General features: G+C 40.2%; 1 long non-coding RNA gene across 3 annotated transcripts; it reads left to right on the top strand.

Moving 5' to 3' along the window:
• Positions 1 to 11,178: 11,178 nt before the first annotated feature.
• Positions 11,179 to 13,941, top strand: LOC147292974 (uncharacterized). Of its 3 annotated transcripts, none has more exons than XR_015120741.1 (8): positions 11,179 to 11,577; positions 11,974 to 12,126; positions 12,273 to 12,329; positions 12,449 to 12,491; positions 12,740 to 12,815; positions 13,017 to 13,096; positions 13,525 to 13,585; positions 13,716 to 13,941. It is a non-coding gene; the product is annotated as an uncharacterized LOC147292974 (long non-coding RNA). The 3 variants fall into 3 exon arrangements; XR_015120739.1 differs by having other exon boundaries at positions 12,008 to 12,126; XR_015120740.1 differs by having other exon boundaries at positions 12,008 to 12,126; positions 13,037 to 13,096.
• Positions 13,942 to 15,986: the final 2,045 nt, after the last annotated feature.

The following is a 15,986-nucleotide window of genomic DNA, read 5'->3' on the forward strand; positions in this document are numbered from 1 at the left end:
AACAATATTTCGCTCCCAATTGAAAATCCAACTTGAAACCCGAAATGGCCCTAAAACCCCAATTTTAATTCTCTACAATTACTCAAAATAAAACATCCAAAAAAAACTGGGAGATTGGCAGCCCATACCTTAATGAGAAAACCCCATTTAAATCCTCGAAAATTGGTGGTGAAAACTGGCCGGAAATTGGAGGATGAGGCCGGCGGTTTTGAGGTGGTTCTTGAGTCGTTTCCGACCCGTGGGAGCTGCTCGGTGCAGGAGGAAGGCCAGGCTAAGTTGGTCGGCTAAAGGAAGGGTCGCCGGAGGTCTCAGGTGGTTGGAATGGCCGGCGACGTGAACGGAAATGGTGACTAGGTGCAGAGGTTGAGTGCGCACAGAGGAAAAGGGAGAGAGAGAGACTAGGCTCGGGGGGCTGGTCGGCACTGGGGGGTGCGATGGGTGGCCGGTGATGGTGGCTGACGGTCGCTGGTGGTGGCTGGTGGTGGCTGATGATCGCTGGTGGGGGCTGGTGACGCGCGCAGGGGAGGGTACGGTGAGGGAAGAAGATGAAGAGAGAGGGAGAGAGAGTTCTAGAGAAAGAGAATGAGGAGAGAGAGAGAGATGGCTGATTTTAAATGGTGGTATTTGGGCTTGAAATTACCCAATTGCCCCTTTCTAGAAAATTCTCCACCCTTCTACTAAAATTCTCAAATTAAACACTGTTTTTGTCTACGCGTTTGGAAACTAGAGTTCTAATTCACCGTCTCGAACTTAAAGGCTACAAATTTTGAATTAAAACACCCCTCTAAATGCTAGAATTCCCTTCCAAAACTTTGATAAGGTCCGTCCGAAAGATATATATATATATATATATATATTTTTTTTTTTTTTTATTAAAGAATTAAGACTTGGGTTCGGGTCGTTACAACCTCCCCCCGTTTAGAAAATTTCGTCCTCGAAATTTGTACCTGTCATGTGAAGAGTTGTGGATATTGAGCTCTCATTTGTTCCTCCGGTTCCCACGTCGCCTCTTCCACTGTGTGATTTCTCCATAGAACTTTAACCAGAGGAATGGTCTTAGTACGAAGGACCTGTTCTCTACGGTCCAAAATTTCAACAGGTTGCTCCTCATATGACAAATCCTCTCTCAACTCAACAGGCTGGTTCTCCAAAATATGAGAAGGATCCGGTCTATACTTACGCAACATAGACACGTGGAACACATCGTGGACCCGAGAGAGCTCTATAGGTAAGGCAAGTCTATATGCAACTGGACCAATTCGCTCCGAAATCTCATATGGTCCAATGAAACGAGGACTTAACTTCCCGCGCTTCCCAAAGCGCACTACACCCTTCCAGGGTGATAACTTTAGGAAAACTTGATCACCCACCTCAAACTCAAGATCCTTCCTGCGTGTATCAGCATAGCTCTTTTGTCGATCTTGAGCCGCCTTCAACTTGCTCCTAATAACTTGTACTTTCTCTGATGTCATTTGTACAAATTCCGGCCCAATAAGTTTCCTCTCACCGACTTCGTCCCAACAGATAGGTGTCCTACACTGTCGCCCATACAAGGCCTCATAAGGAGCCATACCAATACTCGAGTGATAACTATTGTTGTAGGCAAACTCCATCAATGGTAGGTGAGAATCCCAATTGCCCTTAAACTGCAATACACAAGACCTCAACATGTCCTCCAAAGTCTGTATAGTTCTTTCTGATTGTCCATCGGTCTGTGGGTGGAAGGCGGTGCTAAAATGTAACTTTGTACCCAAAGCCCGCTGTAAGCTCTCCCAAAACCGAGAAGTAAATCGTGAGTCTCTATCTGACACAATAGTCACGGGGGCACCATGCAATCTCACAATCTCATCTACAAATAATTTTGCCAGTTTGTCCAAAGAGTGAGTCTCACGAACAGGTAGAAAATGCGCAGACTTAGTGAGTCGATCAACAATCACCCAAATACCATCGTGCCCACTCTGAGTACGTGGGAGTTTGTATACAAAGTCCATGGTGATGTGCTCCCACTTCCACTCGGGAATCGGAAGTGGCTGCATGAGTCCTGAAGGCTTCTGGCGTTCCGCTTTTACTTGTTGACAAATCAGACATCTTGCAACAAATTCTGCTATTTCTCTTTTCATTCCTGGCCACCAATAATGTTCTCTGAGGGTACGGTACATTTTGGTGCTGCCCGGATGCATGGCATAAGCTGAACTGTGAGCTTCCTCCAGGATCTCTCTCTTGAGCACCTCATCTGCAGGCACACATAACCTCGTACCCATGACCAAAACTCCGTCATCTCTGACCGTATAATCAGCTCTCAACCCACTTCCCACTTCATCCCTAAGCTTCATCAACACGGAATCCTGGAGTTGTGCCTCTCGTACCTTATCAAGCAATACTGGTCTTACTCGAAAACTAGCTAGCAAGGCTCCAAAATGATCTACACCCAAGGTAGCTCCTGTAGTCCTCAACTCAACTAATAAAGGCAAGCGTACCGCCTTAAGATGTGCCAAAGAGCCTGAAGTCTTTCTGCTAAGAGCATCCGCCACCACATTAGCTTTTCCAGGGTGATACTCTATAGTGCAATCGTAATCCTTGATCAACTCTAGCCACCTTCTCTGTCTCAAGTTCAATTCTTTTTGAGTGAACAAGTATTTGAGGCTCTTATGATCAGTGAAGATCTGACAAGTCACTCCATATAAATAATGCCTCCAAATCTTAAGAGCAAACACGACTGCAGCAAGTTCCAGGTCGTGGGTCGGATAGTTCAACTCATGCTTTTTGAGTTGTCTAGATGCGTAAGCAACAACCTTACCATGCTGCATCAACACACAACCCAGGCCTTGACGTGAAGCATCACTGTAAATCACAAATCCACCGCTGCCATCAGGAAGTGTCAAAACAGGAGCAGACGTCAGTCGGTTCTTAAGCTCTTGGAAACTCTGCTCACACTCATCAGTCCACACATACCTCACTCCTTTCCTGGTCAACCGTGTAAGGGGGGCTGCTATCTTGGAAAACCCTTCTACAAAACGACGGTAATAACCCGCCAAGCCAAGGAAACTCCTCACCTCAGTTACACTAGTCGGTCGCTCCCAATTCATGACTGCCTCAATCTTCTGTGGGTCGACAAAAACACCCTCAGCTGAAATCACATGTCCCAAGAATCCTACTCTATCCAACCAAAATTGGCACTTGCTGAACTTGGCATACAACTGATGCTCTCTCAAAGTCTGCAAAACCATCCTCAAGTGCTCCTCATGATCTCTGTCGCTACGAGAATACACCAATATGTCATCAATAAAAACAATGACGAATCGATCTAGGTAAGAACGGAAAACCCGATTCATGAGGTCCATGAACGCTGCTGGGGCATTAGTCAGCCCAAATGGCATGACCAAGAACTCATAATGTCCATATCGAGTTCGAAAGGCAGTCTTGGGTACGTCCGTCTCTCTAATTCGCAATTGATGATAGCCCGATCTCAAATCAATCTTAGAGAATACCCTAGCGCCCTGCAGCTGATCAAACAAGTCGTCAATACGAGGTAAGGGGTATCGATTCCGCACCGTGACTTTATTAAGTTGTCTGTAATCGATGCACAACCTCATAGTTCCATCCTTCTTCTTTACAAACAACACAGGTGCGCCCCAAGGAGAAACACTAGGTCGAATAAACCCCTTCTCGATTAATTCCTGTAATTGAGTTTTCAACTCTTTCAACTCGGCTGGAGCCATTCTGTATGGTGCCAAAGAAATAGGTGTCGTGCCAGGAACCAAATCAATAGCAAAGTAGATCTCTCTCTCTGGAGGTAAACCTGGAAGGTCGTCTGGAAATACGTCCGGAAAGTCTTGTACCACCGGTATGTCCTCCAGTCTCACCTCACTAACTCGACTATCAATGATGTGGGCTAAGTACCCCGTACATCCCTTTCGTAACAGACGTCTAGCAGTTAGAGCTGAAATCATACAAGATGGAAGGATTCGACGCTCACCATGAAAAACAATCTCCGGTCGCCCTGGGGGTCTGAATGTCACTATCTTCCGAAAACAATCAACAGAGGCGTGGTGAGTAGCAAGCCAATCCATACCCAAAATAAGGTCGACGTCAAAAATATCCAAGGGAATCAAATCTGCCTCCAGTTCATGACCGTCAATTAAGATGGGGCAGCCCCTAAAAACTTCACAAGCTAAGAGTGAAACCCCGGCTGGTGTAGCTATAACTAACTCAGATTCCAACGGGGTCGGCATCCTATCGGCAGATAAAGCAAGTCTACGTGCAACAAAAGAGTGTGTGGCACCAGGGTCCATCAATATATGTACATTTCGTCCAAAAATAGAAATCGTACCCATAATGACGTCCGGTGAAGCCAAAGCGTCCTGCTGTGTCATGGCGAAAACTCTGCCCTGGGATCTGGGACGTCCTGGCTGACTCCTCTGCTGTCCTCCGCCTCTGCCAGCATGACTAGACTGAGCGCCACTACTAGAAGTGGCACCCCCAGTCTGAACGGCCCCCTGACCCTGACTCTGTGCCCCAAAAGTCTGTCCCTGATGGATGGCGGGCCCTGCAGCTCTCCCATCACTCTGTCGCGACCTCGGACAATCCCTCCGAATATGGCCCATCTGTCCGCACTGATAACAACCAGCACTACCCCTCTGACAAGGCCCACTATGAAATCTACCACAACTGCGGCATTGGACATGTGAACTCCCACCAGTCTGACTCTGATGTCTGCCCAAAATTTCCTTGTTTCGGGCTGAACTACCCCCTGCAGGATGACTCGAGCTCTGACTGTACCCAGATCCTCCACTGCCCCCAGAACTCTGTCTGTCAACTCTGAATCCTCCACTCCCAGAAGAACCAGAGCTGAAACTACCCCTCTTAGATGGTCCCTGACTAGGGCCACCCACAAAGGTACTCTGGTGAGGGCGACGTCTCACCTCACTCCTATTCCGCTCCGCTAAAGATCTCTCCACCCTCATGGCAGCATCCCGTAATGAACTAAAGGTGGAATGGTTAGCTGCAGTAACCACTGTGCGAATAGAGTCTCTCAGACCCTCCTCAAATCTCGAGCATCGGTCTGCCTCGTCTGCCACCAGTGCTGGGCAAAATCTAGAAAGTTCAGTAAACTTTCTCTCATACTCTGCTACTGACATAGACCCCTGTCTAAGCCTCAAGAACTCAGCCCTCTTCTCATCACAATAAACTCGGGGATAATACTTCTCATAGAAGACTCTCCTAAATCTATCCCAAGTGATGTCAGCTGCCGTGAGTCCCAAGCGCTCGGAGTCCCACCAGTGATAAGCGTCACCCACTAGCAGGAAGGTAGCCAAGACTAACTTTCGGTCATCAGGGCATCCCATAACCTCGAAGATCCTCTCGAGTTGTATCATCCACTCGTTAGCCACACTGGGATCTGAAGTACCCGAAAAATTTGAGGCCCCGAGCTTACGGGCACGCTCAATGCTGTACTCTCCCTCAGGAAACGCTCTAGTACGAACAGCAGTAGTCACTGCCTCGGCTAGCCTATCAATAGACTGCTCAAAACCTTGTGTCGTCTCATCGACACCTTCTGCTACCCTATGGTGGGTCCCCGGTGGTCGGCCACGTCGTCGAGGAGGCATGATACCTATAAGAAAACAAAACTCTTATCAATAATGGGGATGCACATTCAGTGCAGAACTGAGGAATCTAAAACCTAATGCTCTGATACCAAGTTGACAGGACCGCCCCCGGATTCCACCCTGAAACCCGGAGAGGTCCTGCGGGAATCCAAATTCAAGGAAAATCCTACCGAAAATTCGGCAGAACCTCCCCTGAAAATGGACTAACCCAGAAATTTTAAACCTGTTAAAAACACTTCTAAACAGCAACCACCTCTACCACAACCAAATAGGGTCTCAGACCCAACAATTTCACAGAGAATCCAACTTAAAATTTTTAGAGTGGTTATCAGAGCTCCTATCCTATTACAAGGAAATTTTATATAATAAAGTGTCGCCTACAGAGTCCGACTAGGGAGATGGACGCGAATGCCTCGACGTTATTGGCTCGACCTCCACCAAAGCCACTACCTGGGGGGACAATTTAAGACAAAACAAAACAAACCGTGAGACAGGCTCAGTGAGTGGACACTTAAATGGAAATGAAATCAAGTCTAAATATTTTTAACTCTAAAACCTCACGTCGCTCTTTGAACACCCCCAGTTTTAAAATCATTTTCAGGCTTAAGAGTATTGTAAAACTAAACCAAAGCACCAACTCTTTATCGAATAAAACTTCAAACATTAAAAGTTCTGAGTAGTTTATAAATTTAAAATAAAATATCGAAATAAGACTGTATAATACATTTGTAATAAAATAATTTAAACTGAAAACTTCTTTCTCAAGCCACTCTCAACATACGAAAAAAATTTATAAAACTGTTCAACTGAAACCGTCATACTTAAAAACCTTTTTTTTTCTGCCATAAACCCATCACTTAAAATACTTAACAGTTGAAAACACACACCAGTCAGTTACCCGGAGAATCTGTCATACATGCGCAGAGCCGAGAATCTGTCATACACATGCAGAGCCTAAAAATCTGTCGTACGTGCACGCAGAGCGGCCCCCAAAGGGCGAAACATCCCGACACACGGCCCAAAGCCTATATGTGCATCGTGATGGGTCCCAAAGACCTATTAAATCTGATAACCTGGAGGGTACTGCAAAGGTGGTTTGAAAACCATTTTTCCATAAACCAAATACATCCTTTTTCCACCAAAAATAAATATCAAGGTACTTCCCCAAAAGAAACTTAAATTCCATAAGCCAACATACGAAATCCGAATTAAATTCAATATACATAAATCAAAATAATACTTTTCGACAAATTTGAAATATTAAATGAACCTTGTATATAAAATGAGAAACTAAATTCTTTTTCCAAAACCCAACAACTCACTAAAATCAACATGTAAATATATGTTTTAAAAACTTTCTTATAAAGCATTTGAAATCCGAAATCTAACATTTTTATCAAACCCCAAATCAAATTCAATTAACCAAGATAAAAATGCAAATTTCATAAATCATTTTAAGGAAGTAATGTCCACTCACAGTGAGAAAATTCTAACTTCGATCCTCCGCCGGATCGTCACGAACCCCAGTCGTCTCACCTAAAGAATAAACCATAAATTTCAATTAGTCTTGACTCGATAATAATTAAAGTGTGTACAAGAATTATTGAACCTAATTGCCACGCCCATTTATCAATTAACCCGAGGATTTATTTACTTAATGCACAATAACCCCGTAAGCACTACTTCCTTCTTCGAATCTCCTTGGCTCAATCCACCCTCAACCACAACACCAAAACACATCATAAACTAAAGAAAATCAGCGGAAGGTCTTACCTTGATCGGAAAATTCTTCCTAAGATGAATTTTGTATCGGCAAGGTCACAAATTTATGTCCAATACTTCTCGGCTTCTCCAACAACTCCGGACCTAGCCAAAACAACAACCTACTTAGAAATTGCTCTTGGAGCAAATCTAAATTTCACGTTATGACAGCGGTGAGCACGACTACCACTAGTGCCGCCCAAAGTGGCCATTTTCAAGGCTAAAATAACCAAATAAGGATGACTTCAACAAGGCCCAATCAATTTCTCAATCCTAAGCATAAATTGAAATTTCTAGAAATCAAATTGTCCCAAAATAACAACAATATTTCGCTCCCAATTGAAAATCCAACTTGAAACCCGAAATGGCCCTAAAACCCCAATTTTAATTCTCTACAATTACTCAAAATAAAACATCCAAAAAAAACTGGGAGATTGGCAGCCCATACCTTAATGAGAAAACCCCATTTAAATCCTCGAAAATTGGTGGTGAAAACTGGCCGGAAATTGGAGGATGAGGCCGGCGGTTTTGAGGTGGTTCTTGAGTCGTTTCCGACCCGCGGGAGCTGCTCGGTGCAGGAGGAAGGCCAGGCTAAGTTGGTCGGCTAAAGGAAGGGTCGCCGGAGGTCTCAGGTGGTTGGAATGGCCGGCGACGTGAACGGAAATGGTGACTAGGTGCAGAGGTTGAGTGCGCACAGAGGAAAAGGGAGAGAGAGAGACTAGGCTCGGGGGGCTGGTCGGCACTGGGGGGTGCGATGGGTGGCCGGTGATGGTGGCTGACGGTCGCTGGTGGTGGCTGGTGGTGGCTGATGATCGCTGGTGGGGGCTGGTGACGCGCGCAGGGGAGGGTACGGTGAGGGAAGAAGATGAAGAGAGAGGGAGAGAGAGTTCTAGAGAAAGAGAATGAGGAGAGAGAGAGAGATGGCTGATTTTAAATGGTGGTATTTGGGCTTGAAATTACCCAATTGCCCCTTTCTAGAAAATTCTCCACCCTTCTACTAAAATTCTCAAATTAAACACTGTTTTTGTCTACGCGTTTGGAAACTAGAGTTCTAATTCACCGTCTCGAACTTAAAGGCTACAAATTTTGAATTAAAACACCCCTCTAAATGCTAGAATTCCCTTCCAAAACTTTGATAAGGTCCGTCCGAAAGATATATATATATATATATATATATATTTTTTTTTTTTTTTTTTTTATTAAAGAATTAAGACTTGGGTTCGGGTCGTTACAATGTGTGGTGTGCGCAGGGTGGGTTGCCGGAGAGAGAGAAAGAACACAGGGAGAGAGAGAGAGAGAGAAGAATGAGGAGAAAGAGAGAGAGTGGGCTCGGGGGAGGTGGTCGGAGTCGGGGAAGGCTTGTCGGTGGTCTATGGTGGTGGCTGTGGCAGCTGGTGGTTGCGGGTAGGGGTTGTGGGTGAGAGAAGGAAAAATGGAGAGGGAGAGAGAGAGAGAGAGAGAGTGTGGGTCCGAGGGAACCAAGAGAGAGAGAGAGGGGGCTGATTTAATTAAGGTGTTTGGGTTTTTGAAATTACTCAAATCCCTTTTCTAGAAAAATCTCTACACTTCCCACAAAATTTCCAATTAGAACACTGTTTTCGCCTACGCGTTTGGACACTCGAGTTTCTAGTTAGCCGTCTCGACCTTAAAGGCCACAAATTTGAATTTTTAAAATGCCCCTCTAAATACTAGAATTCCCATTCAAAATTTCAATAAAGTCTGTTCAATAAGATTAAATTTTTATTTTAAAAAAATAAGACTTGGGAGTCGGGTCATTACAAAACATTACGCAAACAATAGAATTAAAAGAATTATTATAATATAAATCACAACCAAGACCAATCATTTCAACATGTTCATTAAGCGTCTTTGGTCATAACCCTTTCCCTTAATAGGTTTGCAACATAAGCTTTGTCCGTATAGACACCCGTTATTTTAATTCTATTATGTGTAGCATCCTTAGAATACCTGTCGCTCTTGAAGAAAATGACAGTTTCGGTATCAAAATAAATTCTCAGTGACTTGGTAATAGGATCATAAACACTAAGTCCTAAGATAAATTTCGCAACTCCAATTCATGAATTGTGACCTTAAAGCATGCCAAAATTCCTACATTAGATGCATAAGGAATCGTTCCTATGTTCATATGTTCCAGTTGATCTTTAAGAGATTGCATAAGGCTAAACATATCCCCTTCCTAATCTAGAGCAACATTGAAGGAACATTTTCCTTACCGAATCTCTCAAAAACTTGTTTCAATATGCTTTCTAAGGCAAACATGAGTATCCATGTGATCAGTTATGGAATATTTCAATTCCTATCACTTTAATTAGTTGCCTCTCATCAATTCAAAGTTAATAGAGAGAAATCAAGACAATTACTAGCAAGCAAAATATTATCCATATACATAATAATAAATATAAACTTACTCCCACTAATCTCTAGAATATCACAGATTAACTGTCTTCATTAAACTAAAGGCAATTAGGATATCATTGAACTTAAGATACTATTTTTTGGGAAGCTTGTTTAAGTTCGTATATTGAATTCTTAGTGTACAGATAACACGTTTCTTTCTATCAATGGGGAGCCTTCAAATATCTTTGTAGACTTCTTATTCTAAACTCCCACTCAAAAAATGGTTTTCACATTCATTTGATGCAAATATAAATCATATTGAGCCACCAATGCCATAATGATCCCCAATGAGTCCTTCTTAGCTTCAGAAGAGAAGGTCTCTTTGTAATCAATGTCTTCTTTCTGAATATAAACCAATAAAGTAACCAGTAGTCGTTCTAAAATCCAATTTCTTTTCATACATATTATATTATTACTTCTGTTGTGCGACCCTGATATGCAATTACCTTAAACTAAGTTTCCTTCGTATCCATAGTTCAAAAAGAGGTTTTGAACTACTTTAACTCAGTTTAATACATATGTAGTGGTCTTAAGATCTTGCATTCACAATGATATAGGTAATCCTAACCATATATATCCATAATAGTTGGGTGTACATTACATACTATTTCCAAGAGTTTGGAAAGGAAACCAAAACATTGACCTAAATCATCATATTTTTCATAAAAATCACAATAAGATGAATCATAAAAAGGTTCACAAAAGTCTGTATGAATCATTCAAGAAGCTTTAAATTTCTTATGGCACATTTCTTGGTGTGTTTGGTTTGTTTTCCATAATACAATTCACATACACACACCGAGATTAATAAAATCCAAGTTCGAAACAACCCCCATTCCTTATGAATCTTTTCAACTTTTCTCTAGATTAAGACCCAGTCAATAATGCCACAAGAATAAGGAATTTGAATCTATTAAGCTATGTTTAGTTCCAACATTGAGATGCAGAGTCAAAAGAGTTTCAGTAAATATAACATCAAACTTTAATTATTATAAACCATCACTACAAGAATTAACCCCTATTGTGACTGGGTGAGAAGAGACAGATCTGCATCTGTCACCCTTGTTTACTTAATGGGTACTCTTATAGTTACAAGTTGGTTTTGATGCATATGGACACTCTTACTTGTTAGTATTATATATACTAATTCATAGATTAATTTTCAATTCAATATAAGAACTCACACATCCGTTTGTTGCTTTTTATCATTTCAGTTATTGATTATTTTTAACACTTTTTGTGATTTACAATAGCTGAGTTGACACATGCGGGTCCCAGCTATAATGAACCTCCTTTTTTTCTTTAACAAATATGAAATACCATCTCTTTACACTGTTGGATCCGACTCTTAGTTAAGTTGAAAGTTGAAACCCACAAATTAACTCAACTGACTCTTTGGGTTTTTCATGATAAAAGCTCTCAAACCCTCTGGGCAAAAAAAAAAAGCTCTCAAACCCTCTCGATCCCTCGATCTGCTCTCTCTCATTCTCTCTTTCTCTCAAACCCTCTCTGCTGGTCTATCTCCTTCTCTGGTGCTCTCTCTTTCTCACAAACCCTCTCGATCTGTGCTCTCTCTGTCTCTCTCAAAGCCTCATACACTCTTAAAATTAAAATGCCCAAATCGAACTCCACCTCCTCCCTCAAGAGATTAGGAAAAATCACCGTCCTTTCAAAGCTTTGCGTGAGTTGCAGAGCCTTTGTGTTACGCTCTCACCCATTATGGTCCTTTCATTCCCATTGCAAAGGACCCATCAGTATTGTCCTCTCTGAACATTGTGGGTAACTGCCTAAGGTGCGTCTGTGCTTTTTTCTTAAGCTGATCTAGGGTTTACAAATGTGTTGATGATTTAAGGTTTATAAAGCAATACTAGATTTTTGACTTTTTTCATAAGCTGATCTAGGGCTTTTATAGATTTCATTCTCATTTGATGTTTTTTTAATTTTTTTTTTCAATTTCTTTCTCATTATTTGAAAATCTGAAGGTTATGGTTGAGGTTTAAATTTATTCGTTTATGTTGGAACTAACGGTATCAGTGCTATTAAGAAATTACACTACTGCTAAATGCTTTTATTGTATTATTATAGAAATTCTGTGAATCATTTTTCAAAGTTGTATTCAAAACCTCATCTGTAATAGACATTACCTACTCAAACACATAGCTTACAATTATGTGTATTATGGATATAGATCTACAAATTTTGACTCATGGATATCTGAGCAGCTGAGAACGATGAGCTTTGGGGGAAACAACCAAGCACAGCTTTTATTTAAGCAGCATGGATGGGCTGATGGAGGCAAACTTGAGGCTAAGTATACATCAAGAGCTGCTGAGTTATACAGGTAGATACTTTATATATCAAATTGGATACTTCATGTTCTTTATATCAATTCAGTTTTGATTGATTTCGATAGTCCTAATAAATTAGCTAAACCCATTGTATTTATTCAATTATTTTATCTTAATTTCTCTTTTTAATTTCTTGTAGCTGCTATATGCTAATTATTATGCATGTTTTGTTCTCAACACTCTCACTCTATTTCAGGTAACTTCCAATACAATATCAGTAAAATTTAGCCAATTATGAATGATTATTGCAATTATCATTTCAGTAAATGTGTTGTTCTTCTGTATTGAGAACTAAGTAATCTTATTTTTTCACAGGTTTATCTAGATGAAATCAAAGAAGTGGCTGGTCCAAAAGTTGGTGAGTCTCTCTCTCTCTCTCTGTCTCCCCACACACACAGAAGTTGAGCATTACAATATGAAAGTTGGTTGGACTTTTTTAAGAATAAATATTTAGCTAAAAGGATTTTGTTTATATTGGTAATTAACTTAGTTTTATTTTAAAGTATTATCAACTTATTATATGAAGCTTAATCCTGGATTGTCATATATCAAAATTTTCACCCTTATGTTGCTCATGCTAAATAGATACTTTTAATGTGTTTTCAGCACTTAATCCCAATAAGTGGATTGAATTTAAGTTGCAAGACACTTCAAGGGTTAGCCACAATACTCAATTATTCAGGTATAGTTCCTAGACTCTATCTCTCTCTTTCTCTCATTCGTTTGCTTACTCACTCATGAGGTGAAATGGGGGGTGGGTTAAAAATTAAGTTGCAATTTCTATAACCAACTCAATCTGGTCATTTGAAATCCCAACCATTAATGACTATGTTATACACATGCAATTAGATGTTTTATATTCCTAGTAACAGATTTCTTGTAGTTTTCTCCCAAAATTGGCAGATTTATGTTTGATCCTACTGCCAAGTTCGGTTTAGATGTTGCTTCATGCATCATTACGAGGTATACTTTGCTGTTTATAAGTAACTCTGCTTAATCATGAAGTTCCAATTTATAGGAAGTGTATTACTGAAATTAACTTTTCTGATGTGTTCTTCTAACTCTAGGGCTCCAATAGGACAAGATGTTGGAGGGAAACCAAAATATGTCATACGCCCCTAAGTCTTTCTGTCCAAGTGTCAATATGCTTGATTTTAAATTTTGAACATTGTGGGTAACTGCCTAAGTTCTGAACGGTCCTTTTTTTGTCCAGTCTCTTAGTTGTTGAAAACAGTGACTGTAGTTTTTCATGTCAAATTGGATACCTCATGTTCTTTATATCAATTTAGTTTTTCATTGTTTTCGATAGTCCTAATAAGTTAGCTGCTATATTGATTTCATTGTGTTTATTCAATCATTTTATCTTGATTTCTCTTTTTAATTTCTTGTAGCTGCTATATGCTAGCTAATGATTAGGCATGTTGAATTCTCAACTTGCTCACTCTATTTCAGGTAAGTTCCAATTATAATATCAGTAAAGTTTACTCAACTAAGAATGATTATTGCAATTATCTTGTCATTCTTGTATTTAACAAATGAAATGTTAACAATAAAATGAAAACTATTTTGTTGATCATTGTAGTTCAAAGAAGAATCATGCAAAACCCAAGAAGAAATCCATGCAGTATGAATGGAGCTTTTACAAGTGCGTTGATTTAAGATTACATTGAACATGAAACTGTTTGTAATTTATTTAGTTTTTTAATATGTTCTCGATATCTTTTGTTTTTTTGTTTTTACTCCACTTTTGATGTAGTTGAATTTTGGTCCTAATATTTTTAATCAATTTCTGATGTTTGTGGCGTGTATTTAGGAGTTTGTTATGTTTTGATGAAGTGGATGTCCATATTTTTTTGCCTAAAATTCTAATGGAAATCCATTTGCCCAAATAATAATTTAATGCTGCAATTTACTTCAACCTAATTAATTTTTTTTTTTTAAAACTGGTTTAATGCATGGGACTGATAGATGATTCTAATGAGTGTTGCAATCACATGTGGACGCATTACAACATAAGTCATGTATGTTGCCGACAAGACCTGACTGCTGCCTGACAACTTGGCAGCCAAATTAATAGATAAAACACTCTTTCTGGAAATAAACGAAGGACGGATGCTCTGGGGGTTGGGATAGTGCTGTACCGACCCCATCCTGTGCGACTGTCATTGCTTTGGTCGCTGCACTGTGGCCATTGCTGGTTTGTGATTGATAACAGTCTTTGCTAGAGAGAAAGGGGACTGTTATATATCAGAAGCAAAAGCATGTTATTGTTGTAGTGCATTAAATAGAATACCAAAATTAACGTAAGAGGCATTCTTAAACAATCTGAAACATTCTTTATGAAACTTCAAGCTAAATATGTTAGGGTTAGATACAAAAAACTTAAATAAGTTTCAAAATAATTAGGAACATAAGTGTTTGGAATAAAATGTAAAAGTGTGGATTTTAAAGGATCACTGCATCCAATTAGCAATATAAATTGTATCACATAATTCAACTCACCAAGTATTAGAGCCAGAGAGGTGATCAAGGATGGAGGAGTAAGAAGAGATATGGGAGAGAGAACACCATGGGGAGGGAGAGGAGGAATAGAGGGAGAGTTTGGTGGTGGTCTCGCCGCCTAGCTCGCTTGCGTGACGCCGAACTGAGGAGAGAGAAAAAAAAAAAGGTTTATGGATGATTGGGGTTTGAGAGATTGGGGTTTGGGGCCTTTAGTCAATTGGAGAGGAAAAAAAAAAAAAAAAACAGGGTTTAGGGCCTTTGGGCAATTGGAAAGAAATGGTTGATTGGGGTTTGGGGCCTTTGGGCAGTTAGGGTTTGGTAGGATTAGGGTATTAACAATTTAAGCTTATAACTTTATATAACTACTAACTAGTTTATAAGTTTGTATATAACTATATATACATAAACAATGTTAGCTAGGTATATATAACATTATAGAGTAATTAATATATAATAATAGACTTAGTGTATAGGTTTAGGATCATACAAAATATATTTTAGGGTCTAAAATATAGCTAGGTTAATATTAATTTTATTATCTATAATGTGTATAAATATGTACATTGGAAGATTAAGTACGTTCACAAGAACTTGTTGGCCTAGTGGGTGAGGTAAAAAATAAAATAAAATAAAATAACGTACAAAAATCCAAAAAATCAACATCAAACTTCTAGATTCTCAGTACACCTCAAACTTCGAGATTGTGCCTGATTTTCAACTTGGACCAATACTCCAACTCGAAGAATATCGACTTGTTCGTCCAATTTAGATGTGCAGGTGACCTTGGCATATTTCGTTCTTTGTTAGAGGAATGTTTACCAATCCGGCCAAATTCTAAGTTATTCAACTGCCTCAAGATGTCATCACCAGATAATTCTTTAGGTTTCACGCCCATCTCCTTTTTTCTGTCAAAGGCCTCTTTACTGTGACGCCATTTATGATCCATCGACAACCATCTTCGGTGGCCCATATAACATACTTTACCACTGTGCCAAGCGGAAGTTATATCGTTATTACAAGTAGGACATGCCATATAACCCTTGGTGCTCCAGCTTGATAGATTCCCATAAGCTGGGAAATCATTTATTGTCCACATGACTGCCGCATGTAAGGAAAACATTGTTTCGGTGGACTTATAATATGTCGGCACACCATTTTGCCATAATTCTTTTAGCTCATCAATCAACGGCCGCAAATATACATCGATCTCCTTGCCAGGGGATTGCGGTCCCAGAATTAATAGCGTCATAATTGTGAATTCTTTTTTCATGCATTTCCAGGGAGGCAAATTATAAGGAACCACGACCACTAGCCAAGTGCTGTAAGATGTGCTCATATTTTCGAATGAATT

This window comes from Dryas octopetala, chromosome 2, assembly GCF_963921425.1.
Source record: "Dryas octopetala chromosome 2, drDryOcto1.1, whole genome shotgun sequence".
NCBI lineage: Eukaryota > Viridiplantae > Streptophyta > Magnoliopsida > Rosales > Rosaceae > Dryas > Dryas octopetala.